The 7,055-nt window shown below is 40.8% G+C and overlaps 1 long non-coding RNA gene across 2 annotated transcripts; it reads left to right on the plus strand.

Annotated features, from left to right (window-relative positions):
* Positions 1-3,999: 3,999 nt before the first annotated feature.
* Positions 4,000-5,988, plus strand: LOC124692753. Of its 2 annotated transcripts, XR_006999670.1 has the most exons (4): positions 4,000-4,619; positions 4,711-4,811; positions 5,424-5,592; positions 5,778-5,988. It is a non-coding gene; the product is annotated as an uncharacterized LOC124692753 (long non-coding RNA). The 2 variants fall into 2 exon arrangements; XR_006999669.1 differs by lacking the exon at positions 4,000-4,619 and having other exon boundaries at positions 4,692-4,811.
* The last annotated feature ends 1,067 nt before the right edge of the window (positions 5,989-7,055 follow it).

Below are 7,055 nucleotides of genomic sequence, written 5' to 3' on the forward strand. Positions count from 1 at the left end.
GCCGGTTGCGTGGCTGTTGGATGGGCTCCATCGCGCGGACACGTTAGTGTCCCACCAACATGTCATGGATGAGCCCTACACCACAACCTTATCGTCTCCAATTCACATGCTCTGTTCCCGCGCACTCTTTTCTCTCTCTCTCCTGCCATGGAGGCGGAGAAAATTACGCCAGCGCAACCATCTTCCTCGTCATGCGCCGCCATGCCCCCCCCCCCCCCCTCAAGATGAAGCTCCACCGGAGGCAGAGTTCATCCCGACGGAGATGCCGCCTACCGGTCATGTTCCATCTTCGCCACCAAATCGAGCACTACCACCGGCAATGCTGCAAAATGATGGCCAGTTTTGCTGCCGACGGTGGTCGAGACTGCTACCAACGGTGTTTGGGTTCATACTAGCTGGGGTCCGCAATGCTACCGTTTGGGGTTGTGTTTGAGGATTTTGCTATGGCAACAAGGTTTTTTTTTGTTACATGCTCATATTGGTTTTGCTACATTGTGTTGTTATTGAAACTAGCACAGGGGCCCTCGCAAATGCGAGGGCATCCCTATAGAGATGATTATAAGTTTTACCGTGTCAAAATTATCTTGAAAATGCATTTATTGATTTTTTCACATTCACGTCGTTCGAAGAAAAACAATATATTTCTATGGCCTAAATACATGCTAAATAAATGTCACCTATGTAAAATTAACCGTTTTGTTTAGGTGAAAAGTTATTAATTTATTGCCTAATACTTTAGATTAACCAAATGTGTCATTTTCACATGACATAAAATTCCTATATACAAATATTGTGATGGAATAGAAAATTGTTTTCCTTAATAAAGTAAAGTGGAAGTGTTGTCTCTACATGATAGGCCGACTAAATCGTGCATTGGTTTTAGTATATGTTCTCATGTTTCATTAATACACTTATATATCAATGACCAAGGTTAGAGACAGTTTGAAGAAACTCTAGAATGTCATTTTTTCTAATGGAGACAATATTACATTTAAATAATTTATGCCTATGTATGCTAACTCTAATCTCCAATCCAGGAATTATGCTCTCTCGGTCACATGCATGGATGGCATAACTTTAAGATCTTAATCATCCGTTGATTTTTTAAATAATTCAACTGCAATTGTGTGCCCCATTGAATTTTAAGGATAAGAAACCATATAAACTTTCTCGCAAACAAAAATCAACCATATGAATTCATTAGAAATAAATATATTTTTCTAAATTGTTGTACTCATAATTTTTTTATTTCTTGTTAGGTATGATTATAGAACTATTTTGTAAAGTTTATAATCCTCAAAAGTAAAGAATCCATCTCTACAGGAAGTTCCAAAATTCTTAAACATAAAGGGGGCACATATGATTCTGGATAATGTAGAGGAATTATAATCGATGACTTCCCCTAACACAGTCCCAAATAGTTGGCATTGGTACTTCCGAGGCAAGCACATGATAACCACCAAAAATCAATCGCCTACGTGCACATCTTTTACTTGAAGTCTATATTTTGCTTTACTTCTGGTATACCAATATGTAATGGATGACCATCGTATCAAGCTGGAATCCAATTATGAAGTTCATGGTGGTAGTTAAGATGTTGACGTTTTGAATGAAGGCATATTGACTATCCTTAACTTTCAATGTTCTCGTATGGATTGTCGTTTACTGTGCAGTAATCGACAGAGTTAGTGGTTCCCATGTTTGTCTTTTTTTCCTTGCAATTTTGAAAAAATCGAAAATTTTGGCAGTGTGTGAAAAGAGCAGTGTATCCCCGGCAACTATTCTCGATCGATTTTTAAGTTCTAAAAAATTATTTTAACTCCTCGCATGATATTTCAGAACTTGTGAGGTTAATTCAACTTTTACATGCCACATTTTAATTGCCCAATTGCTAAAAAACGCTCGGGTGCTGGTTGTCCGTTCGAGCACTCGTTCCTGGTCCGTCCGATGTGGTTGATCAGACGCGCAGTTCCGACAGCGACGTGCCGCCCCACCTTGTCCGCCCCCATCCACACCATGCGTTGCCCACCTACCCTGTTCCCCATCCATAGACGCACCGCCCCAACCTCCACCGTCTCCCACACCGGCGGCATGCCGCACCACGTCGGCGACCCTCCCGGCAACCCGAACCTCCAGCACCCCGCCAAATCCTCCTGCTCCCACACCCCCGAGATCCGTCGGGGCAGCACCTGCACCCTACCTAGAGCTAGACATGACCTCCTTCCCCATCGCCGGAACAGCGTGAACACCACATCTTGGAACCTCCGCCGGGAGTACCCCACCTCCCACTAGCACCGCCTGGTGATCCCACACCAGGAGGATTTGGCTACACCTCAACCTGGGGCGGCGCTCGTCGTGGTGGGGATGAGAGGGACAGGGTTTGGGGACCACCACCGTGCCTAGGAGGGGGAGGGGCTCTGCCGCACTAGGGAAGATGAGAAGAGGAGAAGCCGGCCTTCGTGCTTTTTGGGTTCGTCGTGGTGGAGAAGGATGAGATGAGAGAGATGAGCACCAATCGGCGCCGCACCTGCGAACGGGAGGGGCAATGGCTGGCGCCACCCCTGGTACTCGGTGCAGATGGAGCTAGACGGGGCTGGGAAGAGAGACCGGCATGGCTGGCTGGCGGCTGCTGCTGGGGAAGAAGGCAAGGAGGGGGAACCGGGCCAGCTCCTTCAGGGTCCTTCAGAGTATTGCTGGTGTGTTTTTACTGTTGATTGCTTCGATTATGCTCCAACTTTTTTCGTTGCAAACACGTTCAGATGCAAGTTTCACTTTACATTCACGATGATGCATAGTATTGGCCTGACTACAGAGTGGACATCTTGTAGTTTTTAACTGTCACATGTTTGTATTTTGTAGGCGAAGTGGGTACTTTCACTATATGTCTAGATGAACTGTTTTCTTAAGGATATCTCTATAGGTGAACTGAGCTGAATCTACATTAAATACAAATATATGTAAAGGGTGCCCATTCTACTATATATTTACAATCCTATAAAATTGGCTATCGCTGAATTGAGCCATTCCGCAATGTCGGTCTTCTCGTTCTCCCGCTGGTGGTCACCTGCACGAGCTGCTGCCGGTGCCGGCAGTGCAGAGGCCACCGAAGTGGGGCAACATCAGGGCTGAGGCCATCGCAACGGGACGATGGCGGTGCCACGATTACGCCAACAAGACAAATAATTTTGGTTGCTTCTCCCATGTTCAAATAACCTTTGTTGTTTTTGGTACAAGTTTGTCTTACCATGGATCCTATCCCCGCCAAAACATTCCGAGAACTAGGAAATTAGTATCAAGTTGATGTAGCAACTTTATGTTAGTTGTTTATTAACCATATCTTGCGATTATTTAGGTGTATTTTTTGGGCTTTTTATGCTTATCTGCATACTAGATGCTATTTTTAAGTGCTAGATATGGTGAGATATCATAGTGTTGTTGTTTTGTCTGTAGTACATAGTTGTGTATTGATTGTTATTAAGTTGTCCATTGATTGCCTGTTAAGTTGCATACTGATTGTAGTTAAGTAGTCTACTTTTCTTGTTAGGCGATTAACATAATGTCTCGTTCTGCAGGGTGTTCTTTTATTTTTCTAAGTTGTTGTTGCATAAATTACATTTGGTGTTCGGCAACGCACACTTAGTTCCTATTTATCTACCTGTAGTATGCATTTGCCTTTTTTTTCTTGTGAATTATGCATTTGGACTCCATAGGTTCATGATGCTACCTAAGTTGCTTATCATGTTTCGGTAAGTTGATTATCCACTTTAGCTTAAATTGTTTTATGCTTTCTCCTAATTTGCAGCTTGCAGTCCACCAAGTTCTAGGTACATAAAAAAACACAATAAGTTGTTTATTCCATTCCCTTAAGTTGTTTATTCCATTCCCTTAAGTTGTTTATTGTCCATTTATTAAGTTGTTTTTTACATATCCATGAAACTAGGGTTATTATTTTTTATTCACGATGCAAATCATTGACATAATAAGTTGTTTATAACGTTTTTATTAGCTTGCTTGGCCACTTCTATAAAGTTGTTGCTCCTTAGTAAAGTGATTTTTTATGGGAGCTTCGCTATACATCCATGTGCTAGGTGTTTTAACTTTTCTGTATAGTCAATCATGCAAATGCTTTAGTTTCTCAGCTCGTCCAACTAAGTTCGTTGCGACACTATAGTTGAGTTTGAGGAGTTGTTCATTTTTTTCGACAAATGAGGAGTTGTTCACAGATTTTTCTTTGCTAAAAAACAAAGTTGTCTATGTTCCATACTTTTTCGAGTTTACTTTGATGTTTTAGCAACATCCTTAAGTTGCTTTACACTTTATCCAAAGTTGCTTATTCCGTTTCATTAAGTTGATTAATGACTTTAGCTTAAGTTGATTAGTCATTTCATCTTAAGTTGCATTCCACTTTATCCTAAGTTGCTTTTTCCATGTAATTAAATTGATTAGTCCCTTTATCTTAAGTTGCTTCCACTTTATCCTAAGTTGCATATCATGTTTTATTAAGCTGATTATCCACTTTAGTTCATGTTGTTTTCCGCTTTCTCCTAATTTCTTATGGACCAGGGGATCATGACTCCATGCTTGTAGGTCACCTTGGTTAAACACTTGCATTTTCAATTGTAGGTTGGATTATTAAGTTGTTCGACACTCCTCTAAGTATATTGATTTTATTTCCAGCAATATTTGTCTCATCGTGTATTTTTGCACCAGCGGTAGCTCATTGAAAGAGTGCCTGCTCTAGTTGCATCCCAGTTGGGGGTGTATGCAACTAATGCAATGTCAGCATCAACTCATCCTATGAGTTATCCCAGGTTTGTTCTTTGTTGCATACACTTGGTCATATATGAATACAACTAAGCTTCTGCGGGTTTTTTTTGTTGTTCTCGCTGTCAATAACCTGGGATCCCACATGTATCTAATTAATTGTCCCATGTTTGTTGTTTCTGTTGCATATGCGATACAACCAAGTTAGTTCATACAGTGCTTTGTTGCTTCATGAATGTGCTTAGTTGATTGCACATAATATTGATCAATGGAGTGTTTTTTCGCTTGATTTTACATACAATGCTTTGTTGCTACACGCGTGCCCTAAGTTAATTGCACATAGTGCCAATCAATGGAGAGTGTACCCTTTGCCAATTTGCTTTTACATATCGTACTTTGTTGCTACATGCTATGTTATTTTTTTCCAAGGCAAAGCATCTATGGTGTAGTTGGGTTGCGATTTTGATGTGTGATCTACTATGTTGCTACCCAGATCCCGAAGGATCTAAATCTAGTAACCTAGGTTTTTAGGTGTGTGTGTGATATCGTTCACCTTTTGGATTTCAAGGAGCAACTCCTTCTGAAGTTTTTTCCCCTTACGTGTCTTTGTCAAAATTTGGCTACTGGTCTAACTAAGTTGCCTTGCCAACATGCTTAAGGTGCTTATTTGTGATATTGCTAAGTTGTACCGAGAAGCGGTGAATCCCGGGAGGCGTAGCTAGTACCATCTCGAGCGTGGTGGTGGAGGAGACCATGGCGCCTAACTCGAGCAGGTACGGCGCCATCATGCCTAGCGCAAGCGCAAGCCCGCCGTTGCCCCTATCCAAGGTAAGTTGATTGTCCATTTTTATTAACTTGCCCACTGCTTTCTTGTTGAGTTGATTTCTGATTATATTTGACTTTGCTAAACATTGATGCTAAGTTGCTTTCTAGGTAATATTGAAGTTGCCTTAACATTGTTGCTAAGATGTTTTCCTGTATGAGGAACTCACGTGTTGTTTTATGATCTACAGTAGTTGCGGTTTCCATTGAAATCCAGATCTTCATAGAGATCCGGAGGAGGAATAAGAGATGAAAGTTTCGTCTTGCAGAACAAGTATTTGGAGGAGCAAGGAGAGCGGAAGTAGTTTGCCAAGCGATCTCGCGCGCTGCTGTATACTGATTTTTTTCCTTACGTGTAACCTCCCTGATGATTTTTCCATCACCTGTAACCTCCTTTTTTGCTGGCCGGATGTTGAATCAGCCAAACCAGCACCCGGATGATAGGATGAACAAACCAGCACTTGGATGCTGGGATGAACAAACCAGCACCGGATGCTGGCTAGCTGCCTCCTTTTAATTGTTACATATTTATCGATACCCATATAAATATATAAATTACTCATTTCGGTGCAAAATAATTACCCAAAAAACATATATCCACACACTAAAATATGCCTAGATACACCTACTTTTAGGCAATTATTTTAAACCAGAGTGAGTAGTTCATTTTTGGAGCCTAGCTAGCTTTGATCTAATTTTTGCCGCCATGTATTTTTTATGTAGGGTTATCCACCATATGCTATCTTAGTTTTAACGTGCACGAACATTACTTTGTGGGATCTAATTTGACGTGGTATTGAATCAAGAAAAAAATAGAACTAGCCTAATTAAGCGCACGTATATCATCTGGACTCGGACTTTTTTTCAACTGGGAAACCGGAACTCCCTTGTTTTTGTTTCTCCACCACACGATGTTGGTGCTAACCTATCACTTTTTTTTTTCTTTTACGTAACTAACAAACGTTTGATCTATTTTACCTGACACATCACAAGTCTATTGTTTATTCTGAGACCTGAACGTGCGTACTTGCCACGACTGTTTTAGAACATGTCAAACTGGACCTGCGCCGTTACGTATCTCTTAATGTTTTGTTATATCCTAGCCACATATTTTAGATCTAACTAATAAAATTAAAATTAATTTAAGTGATGTGGATTAATGTGGCTTCTCTATTTTAGCTTCGTATTTTACTTTTAGTATATAATAGAATAGAATAGATAGATAGATGCTACAATATTTTCTTTCATGCTTTCAACTCGTGGAAAAAAATTGTTGTGATGATGCTACATACGTTTTTGGATTTTGCATGATACGTTCACTGGATTTGTAATATATGAATGACTTTTTTTGCTACAACATTTCTGCGGCACTAGCACAATATTTTTTTCTACGAGGTATCCAGGGAGGTCTATGTCGATGTTTCCGATGAGGTTGGTTTTGCTATAATAGCGCAACTTTTTCCTATGAG

This window comes from Lolium rigidum, chromosome 2 (assembly GCF_022539505.1).
Source record: "Lolium rigidum isolate FL_2022 chromosome 2, APGP_CSIRO_Lrig_0.1, whole genome shotgun sequence".
In the NCBI taxonomy this organism is placed as follows: Eukaryota; Viridiplantae; Streptophyta; class Magnoliopsida; order Poales; family Poaceae; genus Lolium; species Lolium rigidum.